This window comes from Lepus europaeus, chromosome 4, assembly GCF_033115175.1.
Source record: "Lepus europaeus isolate LE1 chromosome 4, mLepTim1.pri, whole genome shotgun sequence".
Lineage (NCBI taxonomy): Eukaryota > Metazoa > Chordata > Mammalia > Lagomorpha > Leporidae > Lepus > Lepus europaeus.
The window spans coordinates 19843966-19868415 of NC_084830.1; the positions used below are offsets into that span (position 1 = coordinate 19843966).

General features: G+C 44.9%; 1 pseudogene; it reads left to right on the plus strand.

Moving 5' to 3' along the window:
- The first annotated feature begins 3033 nt into the window (after positions 1-3033).
- Positions 3034-9501, plus strand: LOC133758282 (small ribosomal subunit protein eS1-like; annotated as a pseudogene).
- The last annotated feature ends 14949 nt before the right edge of the window (positions 9502-24450 follow it).

The window sequence follows — 24450 nt, forward strand, 5'->3', positions numbered from 1 at the left end:
GTAAACTCTGCTGTGCACCTATGAGGAATCAGAGTGAAAAGGACCACTATGAAAGCAATTCTCACCTTGAGGACCCTGAAAGGGTCTTGGGGACCGCCAGGATCTCTGGCCATAATTTGAGGCCCGCTGTCCGCTTATATTATTATCCACGTTTTACAGGTGAGGAAGCCAAGGCTCGGAGAAGTGTAGCAACCAGCCCAAGGCAAATGAAGGAAGCTAGGATAACTGAGCACCAGTTCATTAGAGGCTAGAACCAGAGCTCCATTCCACCTTTCTGATAACAAACTGAGCTCAACCTCCAGACTAGAGCAGCCGCCCGGCTTCCCATGACTGTCTTTATTGACAGCAAAAAGTTTTGAGGTTGGCACAGCACCAGCCTTTATCACAGCCTTAGAACCACCTACCTGGCAGTAGTGTTTTCCCACTTTATAGATGACATGACTGCAGTTGGGGCAGGATGAGAAGCTGCTCTGAACTCCCAGAACCGGCAAGCGGTAGAATCTGAATTCCCACTTTGGTGGCTTCAGGACGAAGGAGCCATGGGGTTTTCTACATGGTCGAGTGGTGTGGGGAAGGGCACTTTCTGCATGGTAATTTGGTGAGAACCAGGCCTGTTTGGGGAGTCTTAAAAATTTAGAAATGACAGACTGGGAAGAAACAGCAATCACAACATTTCCCCTAAGAAGCACCTAATCTAATAAGAAAGCCATGGTGGCTTTTAAACCCAGAGGAGACCTGGGAGGAACAGCCAAGACTGGGAGTTGAGATGTGAATTGCAGGGCCGCCCCTTCAAGCTGTCTGACTCCTGCATGTGCATGTAGGATAAATATCTTGTGAATGCATGAAAAAAGAAACACAAAATGCAAAGAGAAACGAGCAAGAAAAAGCAAACAGGTCTCAGAGATCCTACCAGGTCCTGGTTACAATTTTGCTGTACATATTCCATATGTTAAATTTATTTAATTGGTTCTAAGACTCTTAGAAATGGAAACTATTAAGTATCAATTGACCAACAGTGGCATACAACAGCCACTACTGGCGCTACTTCTAATTAGAGGAGTCACAGTGTGACCCTTTGGAGGTTCGAATGGCTTTACTGAATGCCTGCAGTGAGAGGGAAAAGGAAGTGCTGGATAGACGCTGTTTTCCTTCGTGTCTGCATCTCCCCACCCCGGTGGTTTATTATGAAATGTCCTTATGCCTTGAGATGAAATCCCCTGGCGTTGCTAGGATTGGAGCTGGGACTTGGTGTTTTCAAGTTTATGCCAGAGCTTGAGTTTAGCAGCAATTTGAACTTGCTTGGGGTGTTAGAACTGAAAGTTTACAAATTGGGAAAAAACCAGAGCTTATTATTTATTTGATTTCACCATGTGGTTTGATCTTCGCATTGTCGCTGTAAGGAAGACACAGCTGGTACCATTATCTCCATTTTACAGAGGAGGTTCTGGAAGCTTATAAAGGTTACAGTAATTAGTTCAAGTTCACAGGCTGAATTCAGAACTATGATTAAAATCCGAGTCTTGCAACTGCAAGGTCGATGTTATTTCAATGCCCTTTCTTTATCTTTTGCTATTGCACCAAAAGGAGAGTAAAGGTAGCCCCTACCAGACATGACCCGCCCCTGTACCCTCCCCCCACTTTTTTTTTTGCAGAACCCTGGAGTACAAGTGCCATCAGGTAGTCTTTCTATCATAAATTATTTTTATATGAATTGATGCATTTACATAGCTGTCTCCCAACTGGAATGGGAAGTTCATGCAGGCAGAGCTTTGCTTAGTTCACTGTAGGTAGTATCCACATGCTTACCCCTAGCTGGCGTGTCACAGGTCCCCAAGCAACTGCTGAATGAATGAGGTGCATTTCTTGTCTATGCTTAGCCAGAGACAGGGAGCCGATGCTGTCCAAGAGGCCACCCATCTTCTGCTTACCTGGGACGATCTCACAAAGCATTTTGTTTCCTGGGGTCAAGGCTGCAGTTTCTGTGGTGCAGGTGAGAAAGTGCACGGTAGTCAGTCCTCACCTGGGTCGTCAGGCGGACAAATACCAGCTTTGTGTTGATCCCTAGGCAACTGAGTCTCTAACCAGCTCATTTTACAGGTGGGAAAACTGACGTTTCTGAGGTAGTGCCAAGATGGGAAGTCTCCTGACCTGTCTTCTGGTAACTTCCTAGAAGATTTGCTTACAAACCTCAAGCTCTCCAAAGAGAAGCAGAGCTGCGTCCACAGTTAATATACCGAAGAGCTAAGAAAGATCTGTATTGTGGGGTAAAAGGTTTACGAGAGGAGAGAGAGCACCTGCAGGAGGCAGTTGCAAAACACGGTCATCCGGGCCTGTGACTTTGTCTTGAAAGTGGACATAATAGTGCCTGTTGGTGTCATAAGTTCTCGTGTGGGGCAGGCATTTGGAGCAGTAGTTAAGACACGTCCCACATCAGAGTGTCTGGGTTTGAGTTCTGGCTCTGTTCCTGGTTCCAGCTTCCCACTAATGGACATCCTGGGAGGGAGCAGGTGATGGTTCAAGTAGTTGGATTCCCGTTACCCAAGGAGAGGCCCAGATGGGGTTCTGGGCTCCTGGCTTTGGTCTGGCCCAGCCCTAACTGTTGCAGCAATTTGGAGAGTGAATCAGCCAGGTAGAAGATCTCTCTGGGCCTCTTTCTGTCTCTCCCTGCCTTTCAAATAAATAAAAAAAAAAAATTAAAGTATTTTAAAAGATTTTTTGTGAGCTTCCAATGGGATAGCCATTATTAATGTGCCTCTTTATTCTTTGAAAATTTTTTAAAAATTTATTTATTTATTAGAAAGTGTGTGTGTGAGAGAGAGAGGCTGACTTATTCCGCACATGCCTTCACTGGCCAGAACTGGGCTGACACTGGACCAGGGGCAGAAACCAGGAACTGAGAGCTTAATCCAAGTCTCCCACTTGGGTGGCAGAACCCAGTGACTTGACCCTTCGCCTGATACCTCAAGTTGAGCCTGCATTAACACGAAGCTGGAGTCAGGAGTGGAATCAGGTATTGAACTCAGGTACTCCAACATGGGACTCGGGCGTTTTAAGCGCTAGGCCAAATGCCTGCTCCTCTCTTCATTCTTATAATGATCTTCTGTGTGTTTCGAGACACAGGCATTGATCTAGTTAGTATTTGGTAGCGATAGCATAGAGGCTCTCGGGTTTGAATTCCAGCTCCAGCGCTAACTTAACTTCTCTGAACTTCAGGGTCCTTAGCTATGAATACTAAATGGGGATAATGATAATCCCTGTCTCCCAGGGATGTTGAGATAATTCATGTAAAGTATTGAGCTTTCATGCTTGGCCACTGTGAGGGCTCGGTAAATGTTACCTATTATTATCACTTCTCATGGAAAAATAATACATATTCATTGTGGAAAATTTAGAAAATGCACATAAATAAAACACTTGTTGAATAAATATATAATCTATAAGCCATATATGAGCAAAAAATATAAAGTAAGCAAATACACAAAGTATGAGGGATTTCAAAAAGTTCACGGAAGAATAGAAATAAGAGATGCAGAGCAGGCATCCGGCCTAGCTGTTCAGATGCCCACATCCCATATTGGAGCACCTGGGTTTGGTTCCAGGCTCCAGCTTCCTGCCAGGGCAAAACCTGGGTGATTAGTGATGGTTCAAATAAGTGGGTTCTTCCACCCATCTGTGAGCCCCAGACTGAGTTCCAGCTCTTAGCTTTGACCTGACCCAGCACTGGCCATTGCAGGCATTTGCGGGAGTGAACCCATGGATGAAATCCTCTCTTTGTCTCTGCTTCTTACATAAGAAAATTAAAATATATTTTCTATCTTTTACAAATTTTCTATTTTTTACAAATTTTCCATAAGCCTTTTGAAGCCTTTTCATGTACTATACTACTTAGATTATTTATCTTATTATATGTTATATAAAATGAACACAAGTAAAAATGTATGCATTAGAAAATGGATCAAGAGATCATTCAGTTTTATCTCCACAGGAAGACACTGAGAACATTTTCTACGAACGTCTGCCTGCATTGAGATTTTTTTTTCAAGTGTCTACTTTGTTTTACACTCTGTTCTGGGGACTGCATCCAGAAGTGTTCGCAATAAATTTATGTTGTTTAAGTCACCCAGCCATGGCAATTTGTCCTAGCAGCCAGAACTGACTAAAACAGTTAGTTTGAGAAGCATGAGATGCTATAAACACCGACTAACTCCTTTCTCTGGCTCTGGATTCCACCTCCACTATCCAAGCTGTCATCAAAGCAGATCTCGCTCGGTCTCTTTCCTGCCTACCGTCCTTTGGGATGGCCTGTGTCGTCTTGTGTAAACAAACGTATCCCAGTAGCTTTTCCAGCCCTGGCTGCTGGTGCTTCTAACCTTGTAAGTCTGGGCATTATTGGGTTATGGGGCACTCCTGTAAACTGTCCACGGTCTTTCTGTCTTCGTCCGTGGTGTGACCGTCACCTGAATGCCTTCTTTCCTCTTCTGTCCCTCTAGGCAAAGACCCTGTCACTTTGGGAAGCCCCTCTGCCTGCTCTCCGGGAGGGTTCATCCTGATACCTCTGACGTCCTGCAGAACGTGCACTCCGCTTGGATCACTGGTCATCGCCCTGTGTTCTAGAGACTTTGTGTTTGCCACGTGCTGTTGGCTGTAGGTCCCTGTGGATGAGGATTTTGCCATAGCCATCTCAGTGTCCTCATTTCTTGCCTCACAGCAGGGATTTAGTGGGCGAGAGCCGAAGAATTCCCAGCCCCTGCTTATTCAATTAACCACAAATCTAGGTACCGTAGTAAAAGGATTTTGCAGGTGTTACTGAAGTCCCAAGTCAGTTGCCCTTAAAATGGGGAGATTATGAAGATTATGTAGAGAGGCCTGAGCTACTCACACAAGTCCTTCAAAAGTACACACGGCTTTCTCTGGCTGGAGGCAGAAGGGAAAGGCAGACGCATTCAGAACACGAAAGGGGTCCACCACGAGGAGGTTTTCTGTTGCTGAGATGGAGGGGGCCTGTGGCAAGGACAGAGAGCCACCCTAGAAGCCGACAGTTCACAGGGCACCTCAATCTGACAACCGCAAGGAAATGAATTCAGCCGCTAACCAACGAGCTTGGAAGAACACCCGGAGTCCAAGATGAGAACCGCGGGCCGGACACACACTTTGGTTTCAGCCCAGTGAGACCCTGAGCAGAGGATCCAGTGGAGCTTGGGCAGATTTGTGACCCACAGAAGCTGTGAGAGAATAAATTCATGCTGTTAGGTTCTTGATCACTTTTTTCCATGGCAGTAGAAGACTGATGGATAGACAGAGCAAATGTTTGCTGAGTGAATGATTGAATGGAGAGAGAACATCCTGGTTTCGCTTTTTCTAAGGACATGAATTCGATCACCGAAGTCCCACCCTTACAACTTCATCTAACCCCAGTTACCTCCTAAACATCTCCAAATACCAGCATGTTGGGGTGGGAGAGCAGGAAGAGCCTGAACAGAGGCCACAGTTTTGTGATATTAGCACCTGTGGTAAGATAACATTCTGGAAAAGTTTACTGATAGGCTCATCTCCATCCACTTCCCTATGCTCTTTGACCTTGTGCTTCATCCAAGGAGGATGAGAACTTTTGGTGCTTTTGCTTTGGGGAAGGAATAAGGCAAAAACGGCATTCCTGAGAAAATTGCTGGCCTTTTAGTTTTTAAATCCTGGACCCATGGGAGGGTTGGAAGAACTCAGGAAGTGGATAATAAACTTCGGCAAGAACATGATGAAGCAGAGATACCGCTCCCCAGCCCCTTCCCTAGCTGGAGAAGAGTGAGGTGGAGGGAAAGTTTTGAGAGCTCCTCTGATTTCTGCCCTCTGCGTGAACCTTGAGAGGTGGCCACATCTACTCCCAGGCCTGTGGGATCCAGACCAGAAGGCCTGGGTCGTGCCAGGGTAGAGTTCTGGGGACAGGAAGCAAGACTGCAGAGGAACAGCTGCCAAGCAAGGCAAAGATATGAAACCCACCTGACAGCCCCGTAGCTGTTCTATAAAGCAAGCTTAGCGCACCCCACCAGGACATAGGGTCTACTTCCATCCCCTGGAAGCTGGATGAGTTTGTGAGCACTTTGACCCACAGCACATGGCAAAACATAATTCTGTGCGATTTCAGAAGTACAGTGACAAAAGACAATGTAGCGTCTGCCTTGTTTTCTGGGACACTTATGTTTGAGACTTGAGTGTGAGTGTGATTCCATGGGGGCTCTCACTCAGTGCTGTGCACATAAGGAGAAGCCACGAGTACCTGGTCCCGTTAGCATCCCAGTGGAGGTCTCAGCTGACACCTGGCACTGACCATAAGACCTGGGCATCATGAGACTTACTGATGATTCCAGTGTCCAGCTGTCCGGTCATCCCTGGGCCTTAGGTCTTCCCAGCTGAAGCCCTAGTCATCATGGAGCAGAGACAAACCCTCCGCACTGAGTCTGGTCTGACTTCCTGAGCCACAGAAACCGGGATATCATAGTAGTAAAATGGTTATTTCGGGGTGGTTTCTCACTAAGTAGCTCCTGTGGTGGGTGAGGATGGGATGACCCCAAGTGCCACAGGTGATGTGGGAGGCAGAATAGTCTCTGTTCATCTCTTCACTACCCTCTGCCTCCAATGTGTCCATGCACACTAACCCCTAGAGCCTGTGCTTGTGTTGCCTTGCATGCAAAAGGGCTTATCAATGGGATTAAGTGAGGGTCCTGAGGTGGGGGCATGGTCCTGGAATATCAGAGCTGGGAGAGGAGGGGGTGTGAGGACGGAAACAAGAGTTCACAATGCAGCGATGCGGCCTCAGCCAAGAACTGTAGGCAGTCTCCCAGAAGGGAAAGCAAGAAAACGGATTCCTCCTGAGCTTCTACCAGGCAAACAGCCCTCTTGTCACCTTGATTTTAGCCCCAGTGGATCCACTTCAGGCTTCTGACCTCCAGAATTCTGAGATAATACGTTTGTGTTGTTTTAAGGCACTACAGTTATGGTGATCCATCATAGCAGGCACAGGAAACTAATATCCATGGTGTGGATGTGGTACTGTTGGGTACAGAGGTCTCGTAGGTGGGGCTCAGGGATGACCTAGCAGTGGCCTGTGTGGACCAATGACTGAGGGACTCTGAAGTGATTGGTTCTTCTAGGGATAGCAGTGTGGGCAGATGACTCCAGGGATGAGGGTATGTTTGTCCCTGCTCTCCACCATCCGCCACCTCACTTTGATATTAGGTTATACAAAAGTGTCGCAGAACGTGTACCATCTCCACAGGGAAAGGAGTAAGTGGTAGGAGTTGGGCTGTCTCGGCTTGTTTCTACCACATTGACTGAATGGGAACTCCAAATACAAAAGGAGTTACATTGTAGAAATTAAAGAAAATTGGTAGACTTGAACACTCTGGTCAAGGACTCTGATTTATAGCTCATCCACACTTAAAAGAATGTGCTTTCCCAGGGGGTGAGTATAGCTATACAATGCTCACATGCAACCCCAGTGGCATGGACTGGAATTTGTCTGCGGTCTTTTAAGAATTAATTAAAAGAAGATAAGAATAGTAAATGTTTTGAGGCATGTGGACCAATGGAAGAGTAGAAACCTCAGAAATGAATCCATGCAACTATAGTCAACTGTTCTTTGACAAAGGTACCAAAAACATGTCCTGGAGAAAGGATGGTCTCTTCAGCAGCCTGAGCTAGGAGAACTGGCTTCTTATAGGCCAAAGACTGTTGACCACCCACCACCTCCCACCCTATACAAGTCAACTGAAACTGGATTAGAGATGCAAACTTAAGACCCGAGACTATAAAAGAAAAAATAGGAAAAAAACTTCAAGACACTAACATAGGCACTGATTTTTTGGATATGCCTCCAAAAGCATAGGCAACAAGACTACAAATAAATTATATTATATTATATTATATTATATATAGATTTTGCAAAGCAAGAGAAATAATTAACACAATGAAGAGACAATGAGTGTGAGAAAATCTTTGTAAATATGCATCTGACAAAGTTTTAATATAGAGAATATACAAGGAACACAAAGAATTCAACACCAAAAAAAAAATCACTGTCCTTCAGGGAAATGAAAATCAAAAGCACAGTGAAGTCTCATCTTACTCCAGTTAGCATGGCTGTTATCAAACAGGCAAGAAATAATAAATGCTGGTGAGGATGTGGAGAAATGGAGATACTTACACACACTGCTGGTAGGAATGTGAATCATTACGGGCATTATGGGGAACAGTCTGGCAGTACCTCTAAAAACTAAAAATAAACACCATAGACTCAGCTATCCACTTCTGGGTACATACCTAGGAGGAAATGAAATCGGTGTATGAAAGAGATACCTGCACTCCTGTGTTCATTGCAGCACTACTCACAATAGCTAAAATATGAAACCAACCTAGGTGTCCATCAATAGGTGAACAGAGGAAGAAAATGTAGTATATATACCTAATGGAATCCTGACATTTGCTACAAAGCGAATGGAACTAGAGATCATTAATAAGACACAGAATGACAAATGCCACATGTTTCTCATAAGTGGAAGTTTAAAAAGTCAATGTGAACTTAGAATAGTGATTATCAGAGCCTGGGAAAGGTAGGGGGAGGGAGAACAGAGGCAGCTGGATACTGGGTACTGAAACTCTCACAATAATGTGTTATATTCTGCATAAAGAACTGGAAGAGAGGAGCTGCTGGGCTCCAAATGCAGATGGAAAAGCTAGTTGCCTGGTTAGACTGGTTGATGTTGCGTATATATGTTGAAATATTGCACAGTCTTTTTTGGCTGTCTGGGCACCACCATGACTGGTGGCAAGAACAAGCAGGCCTTAAAAAAGGCGGCAAAAAGGGAGCCAAAAAGAAAGTGGTTGATCCATTTTCTAAGAAAGATTGGTATGGTGCGAAAGCACCTGCTGTGCTCAATATAAGAAATAATGGAAAAACAGTGGTCACGAGGATTCAAGGGACCAAAATTGCTTCTGATAGTCTCAAGAAGGATCATGTAATTGAAGTGAGTCTTGCTTACCTGCAGAATGATGACGTTGCGTTTAGAAAATTCAAGCTGATTACTAAGCCTGTGGAGGGTAAAAACTGCCTGACGAGCTTCCGTGGCATGGATCTTACCAGTGACAAAATGTGTTCCATGCTCACAAAATGGCAGACAATGACTGAAACGCATGTTGACGTCAAGACTGCTGACAGTTATTTGCTTTATCTTGTGTTGGTTTTACTGAAAAACACAACAATCAGATACCGAAGACTTCTTATGCTCAGCTCTAAGAGGTCCTCCACATCTGGACGAAGATATGAAAATCATGATGTAGGAGGGGCAAACAAACAACTTGAAAGAAGTGGTCAATAAATGGATTCCAAACTGCACTGGAAAAGACATAGGAAAGGCTCGCCAATCTATTTATTCTCTCTATGATGTCGTCGCTAGAAAAGTCAAAACACTGAGGAAGCCCAAGTTTGAGTTGGGAAGACTCCTGCAGCTTTAGTGTGACAGTAGTAGTTCTGGAGAAGCCAGAGAAAGGTGCTGAAGACAAATGAATTAGTGGGCATGAACCACCAGACCAAAAATCTGTTTAAAATTTGGATTTTAATAGTGACATGTAAAAAGTCCTATTTGTGGAAAAAAATTGCACTGTATCCCATAAAAGAGTACAAGTGGGGCCGGCGCCGCGGCTCACTAGGCTAATCCTCCGCCTTGCGGCGCCGGCACACCGGGTTCTAGTCCCGGTCAGGGCACCGATCCTGTCCCGGTTGCCCCTCTTCCAGGCCAGCTCTCTGCTGTGGCCAGGGAGTGCAGTGGAGGATGGCCCAAGTCCTTGGGCCCTGCACCCCATGGGAGACCAGGAGAAAGCACCTGGCTCCTGCCATCGGATCGGCGCGGTGCGCCGGCCGCAGCGCGCCAACCGCGGCGGCCATTGGAGGGTGAACCAACGGCAAAAAGGAAGACCTTTCTCTCTGTCTCTCTCTCACTGTCCACTCTGCCTGTCAAAAAAAAAAAAAAAAAAAAAAAGAGTACAAGTGGTACATGTTAATAAAAACGTTAAAGGTTTAAAAATTATAATTTCTTATTTTGAAACAGTTTGACTCACAGAAGATGTAAAAATAATACACAGAAATTCTATGTACCCTTCACCCAGTTTCTTCCAAGGATATCACCTCACATAAGCTCAGCACATTTTTCAAAATGAAAAAGTTGACGTTGGTATTGTACTAGTACAGGCCTTATTTGGATTCCTGTCACTTTTTACATGCACTTTAAAAAAAGCTTTTTAAAATTTCTGTGAAATCTGAAGAGTGCTTTGTAGTTATTTTTTAATCTGATTTTAAATTTGAGAGAATTGTAGATACACACGCAGAGGATCCCTCGTGTCACCCTTTTATAGCCATACCCACTTCTCTTCTACCCCGTCCCCTCCAGAACCCCTGGCAGCTATTAATCTGTTCACCATTCCTATAATTTTGTCATTTCAAAAACTCTTATGTGACCTGAATCACCCAGCATGTGACCTTTTGGGAATTCTGTTTTCATTCAGAATTATTCTCTGGCATTTCTTCAGGTTGTCGCATGCATGTTCCAGACAGTGTGTATGGTTCCTGTTCATGGTTTGTCTTGTATGTGTTCCTGTTCATGGTTTGTCTTGTATGTGTTCCTTGTACACTTAAAAAAAAAGTGTATTCTGCTGTTACTGAATGGAATGTTCTGTGAATATCTATCAGGTCCTGTTGTTGATGCTGTCTCTGTGTTCTGTGTCCTTGATGTTTTCTGTTTGGGTGTTTTTTATTCATTGTTGAGAGAAAGGTGTTGAACTGTTCAGCTATAACTGTCGATTTGACTGGTTCTGGTTTCCTTTCTCAGTTTTTGCTGTACAGACTTTATAGCTCTCTGTTTAATGCACAGGCAATTATCCTATCTGGGATTCATTCAGCATTTTCTAAAATTGACAGATAAAATTGTATGTATTTATTGTATCCAACATGATGTTTTGAAATACATATTTAAGCATTCAAATATATATACTCTAGCTAATTAACACATGTATAGTTATCATTTTTGCAGTGAGAACACTTAACATCCACTCTTTTTGCATCTTTCAAGAATACAATAAATCATCATTAACTATAGTCACCATGGTACACAATAGATATCTTGAACTCATTCCTCCAATTATATGTGTCTGTTGAGCAATGTCCCCCTACCCTCTTGCCCACTCCCTATCTCTATTCGAGCCTCTGGTAAACACAATTCTACTCTCTCTTCCTCCTCCTTCTTCTTTATTTTTTAATTAATTAATTTATTTTATTTATTTCCTTGAGATGCAGAGTCACAGAGAGGAGAGATGACAGAGACAGAGTCCTCCATCTGCTGGTTTAGTCCCCAAATGGTTGCAATGGTTGGAGCTGGACCAATCTGGAACCAGGAGCCAAGAGCTTCTTCCAGGTCTCCCTCATAGGTGCAGGAGCCCAAGCACCCCATCTTCTACAGCCCTCCCAGGCCATCACTAGGGAGCTGGATTGGAAGTGGAGCAGCCCGAACCCAAACTGGTGCCCACATGGGACACCAGCACCACAGGCAGATGCCCAACCCACCATGCCACAGCACTGGCCCCTACTCTCTATTTCTGTGAGATTAACTTCTTCAGATTCCACATATGAGTAATATTTATCTTTCTGTGCCTGGGTTATTTCACTTAATATAATACCCTACAGGTTCATTGATATTGTTGCAAATGACATGCTTTGTTCTTTTTTATCACAGTATTTCACTGTGTGTGTGTGTGTGTGTGTGTGTGATATATCACATTTTTTAATGTATTCATTCTTTAAGGACATCTAGGTTGATTCCATATCTTGGCTATTGTGAATAGTGCTGCAATAGACATGAGAGCTCAGATATTAAAGATTTATTTTATTTATTTGAAAGGCACAGTTACAGGGAGTGGGATGGGGAGAGACTTAGAGATTTTCCATCCATTTGTTCACTCCCCAAATGGTGGATCTGGGCTAATCTGAAGTCAGGATCCAGGGGCTTCTTCCTGATCTCCCACATGGGTGCAGAGGCTCAAGGACTTAGATCATCTTCTGCTGCTTTCCCAGGCCCATTAACAGAGAGCTGGGACTCGAACTGGCTTCCATATGGGATGCAGCACTGCAGGCAGTGGCTTTACCTGCTAAGCCACAGCTCTGGCTCCTGTCCTCTTGCATTTGAGTTGTTTGAGGTCCTTATATATTTTTGGAAAATAACCTCTAATCAGATATATAGTTTGCAAATACTTTCTCTCATTCTATTTGTTGTCTCACTCTAATTATTGTTTAAATCTTCAGAAACTTTTTTAGTTTGATATGATTCCATTTGTCTGTTTTTGCTTTTGTTGTCTGTGCTTTGGAAGTCACACCCAAAAAATCGCTACCCAAGGCAATGCCATAGAGACTTTCTCTAATGTTATTTTTTATAAATTTCATAGTCTCTGGTGTTACATTAAGTCTCTAGTCCAATTGAGTGGGCTTCTGTATATGATGAGAAGCATTTTAACTACTAGGTTAAATGCCTGTCCCGTCTTCATTGCTTAGACTGTATCGTTCTACTCTCTCCTGTCCTTTCAGGTTTCTGCTGAGAACTTTCTTCTGGGAACACTGGAACTCCCTTTGATCTTATTTGCTCCTTTTCTTTTAGTGCTTTTAGAATCTGCTCTTTGTCTTTGATATTACATCATAAGGTAGTTTTACTTCAGTTGAACCTGCTGGAGACTTTTGACCTTCCGGTAATTCAATATTGTTATCTTTCTGTAGATTTGGAAAGTTAACTGCTGTTATTCCTTTAAATAACCTTGTTGCCTTTTTATTTGTCTCTACTCCCTGTTGAATTCCAATGACTCATATATTCTCTCTTTTTGATGCTGTCTCATAAATCTTCTAAGATTTTTGTGTTACTTTTCACTATTTTTTTTCTCCTCTGATGATATGTTTTTAAATAATCTGTCTCTGTGTTCATAGAATTTTCTGTTTTATCAGATTTGCTCTTTATACTTTCATGTTGCATTTTTCATTTCATTCATTGTATTTTTCCACTCCATGATGTTTTTGAAAATTTTGATCTCTTAGATTTTTCTGATATATTTCTGAATTATTTCTCTATATTTTCTTACAGTCCACTGAGCTTCTTTAAAACATTTGTTTTGAATTCATTGTCAGACAGCTCATAAATGACTATCCTTTAGGGTCACTCACTGGCACCTTCGTTCAGTTGGTAATGTTATTATGTATTTCATCCCTATGGTTCTGTGTTCTTATCTGTGTGCTGAAGAAGCAGGAATTTATTCCAATATTCACAATCTGAATTTTTAATGGGAACACGCTTCAACAATAAGCCTGTCCAGATATTCTGGGCAAATCATCAGAGGATTCTAAACCTACCACTGCTCTAGTCATTACTGTGCTAGCTGGTGACTTAAGCTCGAGGCTTGTGGCTGGCACAGCCCATGTTAGGGCCTCATGACTGTTGTGGCTGGCACAGTGATGGGGGCACCTGACACTCGTCTGCCATGGCTTCTCTTTTCTCTGAGTCATCTTTCAGCCCTGTCTCCCTTCTCCTCTCTTTCTCAGACTCCACTAGCACAAACATTGAATCTTTTTGTTATGGCCCATGAGTCTCTGAGGCTATGCTTATTATTATCATATTTTAAAATTAAACAATTATTTTAAAGGGATGCAGGAAGAGAGAGTGAGTCAGCTAGTGACAAAGAGAACAAGCACTGACATCGGCTGGTTCACTCTTCAGATGATCACAATGACCGGGGCTGAACTACGGCGTGGAGTCCGGACTGTGAGCACATTCCGGGTCTCCCGTGTGGGTGGCAGGAACCCAGCTACATGAATCATCATTGCAGTATGACGATCTGCATTGGCAGGAAGCTGCAGTCAAGAGCCATAGCCAGGCATCACATCTAGGGTCTCCAGTGTGGGATGTGGTGTCTTAACCCTGAGGCTAAATGCCTACTGCTGTTCTTAGTTTTTCAATCTATTTTCTTTCTTGCTCAGATTGTTCAATCCAAAAATTCACTGATTCTTTCCTCTGTGTCACCATGATACTGTTGAGTCCATCCACTGGGGTTTTACTTTGATTATTGTGTTTTCAGTTTTAAAAATTTCATTTGGATTTACTTTCCATTTTATGTAGATCTTTGTTGAGATTTTCTATTTCTTTGCCGAGGCTTTAAACATTTATTGAAAGCATGTTAATAATTGCTCCTTGAAGCATCTTTATCACAGGTGCTTAAAACTTTTTTGTCAGATAATTCTAACATAATTCTGTCATGTTGGTATTGGCATCTATTGACTGTATTTTTTCATTCAGATAAGATATTTCTGCTTCTTGGAAGGAAAAATGATTTTCTGGTTGAAATATGAACATTTTCATATAATGTTATGAGACTCTGGATCTTATTTAAACCATCTGTTTTAGCTGGCTTTTCCTGACACCATTTTGGCAAGGGAAGGGAGAGGGACTCTGTCTTGTTACTGCCAGATGGAAGCAGAAGTCCAAGTTCTCCACACGGACTCAGTTGGTTCCTGAGGGGAGGATCATTACTGAGGGCAAGCATGGGCTTCGTGGCCTCCATCTGATCTCCACGATGAGGATGACCTTGTGAACGATGGGCTACGCTGAAGCTCTTGACTCTCTAGTAGGTCTCCCCCACAGCAGTCTAGTGGGAGGGCAGGGACATCTCAGTACTGCTGGTGGACGCCTAGATGGTCTAGACCCCAGATGGTCTCCACTGAGTTGATGCTGCTGAAAATCCTGGTTCCTTTTTTTTTTTTTTTTTAAACCTTTTCTGACACAACCCTTTTTAGAGTCCCTCAAGGGTAGAGGTCTCGGTTCCTCATTCAGCCTTGGCTCGACCAAAATTTTTTTTTTCTCCTGTGGTGTTTGGCCGAGTGTAGAAGCTACAGTTTCTTTCTGGGGAGGCTGCTTCTTTCTTGGTTCTTTGGCTGGAGGGAGCAGGCTTGGTTGAGTTTTGTTGAGTGTTTTTTTCCTGCTCCTATTAGTGTTTGTGAGTTATTGGCTTCTCTAGCTCCAGATCTGGGGTGAAAGAGGCCAAAGAAAACCCAGGAAAATCACTGTCATATGGTTATTTCTTTGGCTCCAAGGTCCCTAGCTGCTTTGTGTTCCTTTCTCCATCTTTTAGAATCTTTTAATTTTGTTTTTTGCATAGGAATTTGCTGTGGTTTGGAAGGTTTGTGTCATGCACAGCTGGTTCCTAGGGTCACACTTCTTATTCCCAGGGTGATGGCACCATTAGGGGATGGGGCCTACTGGGAGGTCCTTACATCACTGGGAGCATGACCTCAGAAAGTATTTCTTAAGTAACCACTGGAGTTTTGTGAGAGGGTTGTTATAAAAACCGCCCATTCTCTCTGCTTACTGGTTCAGCATGTGAGCTGTTGTCTGCATGCAATCTGTCATTGCCATCCATCACTCTCACCAGATGCCAAAGCCAAACAAATGGGGCTACCTAATCTTGTACTTGAACCTCCAAAAATGTGAGCTCCGTAAACTTCTCTTATAAAGTTAGCTGTCTCAGTGTTTCATTGTAGTAAGAAGAGGCCTACCAAAAAAAAAAAAAAAAAAAGTCCATGGTTTTTAACTGCATCTGCAGGCAGAAGCCCTAACTGATGGTACTTTAAAGCCTTTCCCTAGGATTGTCATAAGCACATGGAGCCTATATGATGGTTTTCTACCATTATTGCTTATAAAGGATGCTTAGCAGTCTAATGAAGGGAACTGCTCTATGAGGGAGGGTTTTGCTTCTAGTGTGCCATAGATTTTTTTTTAAAAAGATTTATTTTATTTATTTGAAAGACAGAGTTACAGAGAGAGAGAGAGAGAGAGAGAGAGAGAGAGCGCTTCCATTCCATTGGTTCACTCCCCAAATGACCACAATGGCCAGAGCTGAGCTGATCCGAAGCCAGGAGCCAGGGGCTTCTTCCAGGTCTCCCACATGGGTGCAGGGGCCCAAGCACGTGGGTCATCTTATGCTACTTTCCCAAGCCACAGTAGAGAGCTGGATTGGAAGAGGAGCTGCTGGGACTGAACTGGCGCCCACATGGGATGCTGGTGCTACAGGCCGGGGCTCTAACCCACTGCACCACACCTGCTGCACCATAGCATGAGTCCCTGTGCCATAGATCTTTAAAGGGTTCCCATTCACTTCTTTTTCAAGAAACAAAGAGGATGTCTCATTTAACACTGACACAGGGCTTTCATGGTTGTCTTCCTAGCTTGAATCCATGTTTTTCATGAAAGTTTGCAGATGTGGACAGAGCACTGAAGGAGTCAGAGGCTGTGTCTGCAGTGTGTCCTTGGGCAATCCACTTCAGCTTTCTGGGCCTCAAACACAGGAAAGATCGAGATGGACCAACTCAGGGTTTACGGACTTGGTCCACTTATGTAGCAAATTCGAGTTTGCCACAGCAGGAACATTGGCCTTCTTGTTTACTGCCTACTGGACTGAAAACTGACTCACGTAAGAGTGGAAACTTCACGTTGCGGTGGGACATGTGCCCCGTGGCAGGAAGGGAGCCATGCTGTCTTAGCACATCCAGGGCCAGTGTTCAGTAAGGGCTTCTCTGAGGCCTCAATCCTAGCCTGAGAGAAATGGCCACTGGGGCTTGCAAAATGCCACCTGCACCCCAACCTAGATTCTGAGAAAAACATGTCCTCCTGGTTAGAAGACTGCGCGTGGGGACTCTCCCAACACGATGGCAGACGTTCTGTAGTCTGGTGCTGGCTCACCCACCGCGATTGTAGACAGGAAACCTGCTGTTGGTTCAGCTAAACTTTCCAACCACACTCTTCCTCCCTCCCTCCAGTTATGCAGCACTTAATTAAAAAAATAGTTTATTTTTCCCAAAGAAGCAGACATTTTGCATCTTCATGTTCCTTTTAACACCTCTTCTCCTTTCCATGACAAAATGTTGTTCATCAACACAGTAACATTTGACATGAAATAGAATTAAGATTCCTCTCTGGGAGCACTTGTAACGGGAACCTCATGTCCTCCCCCTCCACCTGTGACACCTGAAGTGTACCCTGGGGCTAGCTACTCAGCACTGCAATTCAGGCAGCCTCTCAGGTTTACAAAGAGAGAGAGAGAGAGAGAGAGAGAGAGAGACAGAGACAGAGACAGAGAGACAGAGAGAGGTCTTCCACCTGCTGGTTCACTTGCCAAATGGCTTCAACGGCCAGGGCTGGGCCAGGCTAAAGCCAGGAACCAGGAGCTTCATCTGGGTCTCCCACATGGGTGTAGGGGCCCAAGCACTTGGGCCATCTTTCACTGTTCTCCCTGGGCACATCAGTAGGGAGCTGGATCAGAAGTGGAGCAACTGAGACTTGAACCAGCGCCTATATGGGATGTGGCACTGCAGATGGCTGCTTAATCTGCTGAGCCACAGCACTGGCTAGAATAGTTTCTCCTTTTATCTTATCCATTATATGTCTAAAACGCTCAATTCCATTGTTCTGAAATGTGTTGATCTTATGAAAGAAGCACCACTACCTTTTCTGTTCACTGCTGCGTATACTAGAATTGTGTTTGTCTCTGGCATATGGCAGATGCCCAGTAAGTATTTGTTGGATGAAAAATTCTATAATTGTCTTTACTGAACTCTAAGTTCCATGAGGCAGGGCATATTTTTGCTTTATGAGACCTCCAACGCTTAATGAAGCACCAAGCACCTAATATATGACCAGCACACATCCACTGAACCGAGCTGCTCTGGGGATATTTGTTATTATTCTCCGGGGAAGCCACTGTGGCCTCGTGGTTAGGAGCAGAGATTTAGAGTTGGGCAGTTCTCAGTGCGAGCCCTGACCCAGATATCTTCTCTCTGGGGATCCTGTGTTGAGTGCTTTCCACTCTGTGACCCTGTTTTCTACGAGGAAGGCAGGGAGATCGGCCAACTCCCACTCACAGGGTTGTTGAGAAGGTTGTATGGAAGGCTCATAGCACTTGATACATGATAGCTCTAATTCTCCTTGTTGTTGACATTATGTCAAACTTCCATTTCTCAAGCGGGTAACCAAGCTCACACACTTGGTTGGGTTTTCTGTGGAAAATGTGACCTGGTAGACTATAGAGAAGCTGGACAGGGCCTAAGCTTTGCATCTAGGCTGATGGCTGCCAGTCCAGAGCCCACAGCGTGGCCTGGGTGTATTGAAAGCTGTTTGAGAACTGGCTGCAGGTTATAGAAATGCCCCTTAGCCAATCTTCGTTTGCCCTTGATGAGACTGCACTGTGTGTGTGTGTGTGTGTGTGTAGGGGATGTTGGCAGAGCATGTTGAGGTGCAAAGATCGAGAGCCACACTAACTTCAGAAAACAAAGAATGGATCATTACATGATAAATACTATTTTGTAGACAAAGTATTTTGCTGCTTGGGGGTTTAAATGTTGTTGGTAAATGACCTCCAGTTTTACCTCTCCCCAAGAGCTATATAAGATAGATGGTAAAACATGGTGGTTGGATTTAGGAGCTGTAAATTAATTGGATCTGGAATGGAATCACCTGCTGTATTGTTTTGGGGAAATTATTTAACCCTTCTGTGCCTCTTTATCCCCATCTGCAAGAATGGGAGCTAACAGAGATAACAGTAGTCACTACTACTATATATAAGGTTGATTGTAAGGCTTAAATGAAATAATTCCCATACAGAGCTTAAAGCAACACCTGGAACATAGCAGATACCCAATTCATATTACCTACCATTTTTGGATAATCCTGGTTGCTTTACCTTTTTCACAGGTGTTATTCTGCTGTGAACGCCAACCATTTTCTCCTGACTTGGGCTGGTTGTGTGGTACAGATGCAGATCCAACACTTACCTGGGACCTGCATGATGGTGTAAGGGGAGGCCAAGCACAGCCCAGGAATGCATCCTGATGCTCGGACTTCTTTTTTTTTTCTTTTTTTAAGATTTATTTATTCACTTGAAAGTCAGAGTTACACAGAGAAAGAAGGAGAGGCAGAGAGAGAGAGAGAGAGAGAGAGAGAGAGAGAGAGGTCTTCCATAAGCTGGTTCACTCCCCAGATGGCCACAATGGCCGGAGCTGCGCCAATCCGAAGCCAAGAGCTTCTTCTGGGTCTCCCACATGGGTGCAGGGGCCCAAGGACTTGGGCCATCTTCTACTGCTTTCCCAAGCCACAGCAGAGAGCTGGATTGGAAGTGGAGCAGCTGGGACTAGAACTGGCGCCCATATGGGAGGCCAGCACTGCAGGCGGCAGTTTACCCTCTATGCCACAGCAGTGGCCCCAGCTCATGGACTTCAATGCATTCACAACGGCATGGCTCTCCCTGCATTCCATGCCTGTGGTGCCATCAGCTAGTCAGTTACCTGGAGTCTGAGATCATCTGCCATGATCATAACAGTCCCAAAAAGTAGAATGTTAGAGCTGACGCCAAACCAGAAAAGCCTCTTAAATCTCACGCACAGCAGTCATCACCACTATGTCCCACGCAGGAAATATTGCAATGGCCCAACATTTGTGAGCTCCTCTTGGTGTTCAAGAACACTTTCACAGAATCTCTCCCAGCTCTCTGCTCCTCTCCCTTTTTGCTGTAATTTTTGTGTATTCTCTATAGAAGTCTCCTAACTGCTCTTCCCCGTGTACATTTGGATCTTCCTAATCCATTCTCCAGGGCAGGGATTGGCAAACTTTCTCAGTAAAGGGCCAGATCATAACAGTTTTGGGCTTTGCAGACCATCTGCTGTTGGTTTCAGTGGCTGAATCCTGCTACTGTTGCCCCAAACAACCAAAGATGATATGGAGACGAATGATGATGCCTGTGTCTTGATGAACTTCATTTATGGGTGCTGAAATGCAAATTTTATAAAGTTGTCCTGTGTCATGAAATACGGTATTTCATTCGATTATAAAAATCAATTAAAATGTTAAAGCCATCCTTGGCTGTGGACGGTACGAGCGCGGGAAGTGGGCTGCATTTGGCCTGGGGAATCAGAATCCGCTCACTCGAGCTCTAGAATGATTGCTCAGAGACGCTGTGGTTGCAGTTACGGTTCTGGCTGCGGCTGCTGCTAGGTGACCTGAGAGATGATGGACTGGGGCCGAATGCGCCTCCTGGGCTGTGTGTAAACCTCTCAGCCACCTTCCCCGAGCACTGTTCATCTCCTTATTCAGGACCAAGGAAGTGGAGGCACCCAGGCAGGAAGTGGGACAGCTAGAATTCAAGCCTGTGTGGTGTCAGCTTGCTCTCTTGTCTGCTAGGCTCCAGTGCCTTGGACAGAATAACACCAGTGCCTTCCTGTTGCAGCTGGCAGATCCTCCAAGGTCTTTACTATGGGCCCTGGAGGCAGGTAGTAGATTCCTGACCCCCAACCCCAACCACCCCCCAGCCATTCTGGTTGTCTTTTGGTCCCTTGCAGTCTCCAAGTTTGTTCCTGGCTCAGAACTTTTCACACTATCCATCAGGGGGATGCCTGTGGGTCTGAACTTAAGTGCTATTGTCTCCAACAGGCTTGCTACAATCTCAATTTAAAAATTAGCATCCCCACCCCCACCTCCCAGTATCCTCTCTTCCAGGGCATGTTCTCTCTTGCCACAGCACTTATGGCAACACGGGACTACACAGCCAAACATGCATGTGTTGCGTGTCCATCTTCCCCAAGCGACCCTAATCCCTCTGGTGGGGGAGTTTCTCTACTGCACCTGTCCTATGAATGCACAGTTCTAAGCCCAGGGCCTGGCCGGAGTGCTCAACACACAACTGGAGAATGAATAAATATGTACATTTTGTTTCTTAATCCTCTCAACAACCCTTCCCTTCCCAGGAACTGAGGGAACCTGGGCTCAGAAACAGAGGTAGGTTTTCTAGGATGTCAGAAACAATCATTAAATTGAAGGTCTCTGATGCTGTCTCTAGCATTTTATTAAATGTGCCATGAACATTTCTTTATGGTTATGTGTGTGTGTGTGTGCGCACTTATTTTGGCGTAAGGGCTAAATTCAGAAGACACATGATAGGATAGAGTAGAAAGTCCCTGCGTCACTTTTGTCTCCCAGCACCTGGGGCCATTTCTGAGCAAAGCCAGTGGTGTCATTTTTTTAAATATATGATTCGAGAGGTCACCTGTGCATACATAAGGAAGCACATTTATTCATTCTCTTCCTATGTGACAGAAAGGACAGCATCACATACGTGCCACTCTTCTGTGCTCGGCCGTGTGTTACAGACACCCATCGCTTACATATTCCTTCTATGCCCCTGCAGATAAAGCTTCCTTGTTTTATGTCTGCAGAGTATCTCCTCATTTACATATTCCACAGCTTATTAAACCATTCCCCTGTGATAGACATTTGGGCTGCTTCCAGATTTTTCCTTTGCCATTTTTTTAAAAAAAGATTTATTTATTTATTTGTTTGATAGGTAGAGTTACAGACAGTGAGAGGGAGAGACAGAGAGAAAGGTCTTGCTTCCGTTGGTTCACCTCCCAAATGGCCGCTATGGCCTTAGCTACGACAATCCGAAGCAAGGAGCCAGGCGCCTCCTCCTGGTCTCCCATGCGGGTGCAGGCACCCAAGCACTTGGGCCATCCTCCACTACCTTCCTGGACCACAGCAGAGAGCCGGACCGGAAGAGAAGCAACCTGGACTAGAGCCCGGTGCCCATATGGGATTCCGGCGCCGAAGGCGGAGCATCAGCCGAGTGAGCCACAGCGCCGGCCCCTCCTTTGCCATTACAAGCCATGAGAAGCTTTGTACATGTGTCAGTTCACACTTGTGCAAGTACATCTGAGGGATAACATTCTAGAAGTGGAACTGCTGGGAGTAAGGGTTTGTTGCAATATTCCTTTGAGCCTGCCTTTTCAGAAAGCATGCTTTAGAACTTGGAACTGACACACCATTGCTAGGATTCATAATGACCATGAGAAGTGGGCCATGGTAATACCGGACAATGTCTAGAGGGAAGCTGGGCGTGGAGAAGGAGGATCTGAGAATTAGCAAAATTCACTGGTTTCCCAATAACTTCCTTTCTTTTCTTTTTTTTTCAAGATTTTATTCATTTTGAGAGTTAGAGTTACAGACTGTGAGAGGGAGAGACAGAGAGAAAGGTCTTCCTTCCATTGGTTCACTTCCCAAATGGCTGCAATGGCTGGAGCTGTGCCAATCGGAAGCCAGAAGCCAGGAGCTTCTTTCCAGACTCCCATGTGGGTGCAGGGGCCCAAGCATTTGGGCCATCTTCTACTGCTTTCCCAGGCCACAGCAGAGAGCTGGATTGGAAGTGGAGCAGCCGGGACTAGAACTGGTGCCCATATAGGATGCTGGTGCTGCAGGCGGAGGATTAACCTACTATGCCACTGTGCCAGCCCCCCAGTAACTTCCTTTCATCTTTCTTCTTCAGTGCCCTTCTCCTGTGGGGTAAGGCACATCATGTGGTGGACTCCAGGATAGGCACATCTCAAATCAGATTGAGTTCTGCACCTTTTCAGCTATGTGACCAAGGAAAAGTTACTCACCCTTCCTGAGCCTTAGTATCTTCACCTGTAAAATGAGATTAACAATTCCACTGAACTCACAAGGCAGTTGTGAGGATTAAAGAAATAGCTCAATGGATCAGAGTAAACACACAAGCTATGTTACCTATTATTATTGCTACTAACTTTGAGGCCATAGAACCCCAACTTGCAAATGTTACCTAGACACAGAGGGCTAAAAGCAGTGTTCTGGGAGGGAGCAGATGGGACGGGGCAATTGGGGTCCTAGCTAGTTTCAGGCCGCAGAGTGCCAAGGCTAGGGATGGGAAGATGATGCAATAACTCCGCAGATAACCTTTGGCTGTTTCCCTGCTTAGCGAGGGCCAGCTTGGTTAATGGTTAAGTGGGTGGCACCTGCAATAGTTTGGAAGAACTTCCTGTGCATTTGAGACTAAATGTAGCCAATGAAAAACACTTTCTCAAAGAGAAGTCCCTCTGCTGAATGGGCTGTGTAGGGTGTGAACAGGAGCCTGCACCCCCCTGCGCAGAGAGCTCTTTGACATCCACTGGGAACTATCTTGCCATCATCACTGCTGCTGTTGCCACCACTGCCCTCTTCTTCATGGTCATGTGTGTAGGAAGTGCTGGTTACTATGACAGGAAGTAGACAAGCATTTTCTCTTCCCCCATGGGAGAGAGACTATTCTTTTTCAGACAAGTACACCGAGGCTCGTATAATTTGCTTAAGCTCACATGATGAGTAGGTAGTAGAACTGAGATTTAGACTAAGTCCCTGTGCAATGCCAAGTCTTTATCTTTACCGACCACACTATACTGCCCATCACTAACACCACAGTCATCACCACCACTTCCATCATCAACTCCATCATCACCATCACCAGCATCCTTATCATCCATTTCACAAAAGCCAATCTCACTTTTCCTATGTTCACAACATGAGTGGCATGACCATATCATCCAATTGGTGTATGGCTTAAATGAGTTACTAAATGCAAGTGTCTAGAGCAGTAATGAGCATGTACTAAACTCTCAGGGAATCTTTGTTCTTTTCATTAACAACTCATTACTACCTAGGTAGACACATGTCAGAATCCACTGGGATCCTAGCATTGGATCAAAGCTCTTCCCATGAGGCTATAAGGCAAGGAGTGTGACCCCCCCCCCCCCAAGTCTCCTAATTGTCCTTCTGTAATGTGAATTGTGTGACCTTTGGCTCCCAAGCTGACAAGATGCACATGCATTGTCTCCAATGATGCTGTACCCCTGAAATTAACATTCGGGGTGCACAACCTCCTGCCTGCTTATAAAACCTTTGCACAGGGCCCAACCATGAGGCTATGAAGGTGGGACCCTAACATCTAGCTGTTAGCTGCCATCTTGGAAATATTTCATGTTTGTGGCTGATGCTCTTTTGAGTTGTTGCTGTTATGCCCGGGGTTCCCGGTCCTCCTTCCTGGAGCACGTAGCTTTAGCCATCTGAGGCTTTTCTTCTCTCATAAGTTCTTTTCTGTAAGACCACTTCCTTCTCCTTGGGGTCATCCAGACTTTACTCGTTCCAGCCCTGCTTTTCTTGGAGTTCTATTAGTCACAAATGAAAAACCTGAGGTTTGTTATGCTTTTGCCTCCTTTGCTCCAAGTCTGGGTCTGTCAGAAGTTGCCATGTACCTGACTGGAAAAAAAGGCAAACTTGTCCCTGAGTGTTGTGGCTATAACCTTCCCAATATCACACAGCTGCAAGGGATGTGTGTGTGTGGGGGGGGGGGGGGAAGGGCGGGGGCCAGGGCAAGTCCGAGATCTGGCCGGACTTAGATCTCTCCATGAACTTTGTACCCCATTCATGGGTTGGTACCTGGTGGCTCAGATGCCAGAGCCAGCAGCTCTTCTGACACAAGGTTACAGGAAGATAGCCCAAATTCCCAACTGAGCAT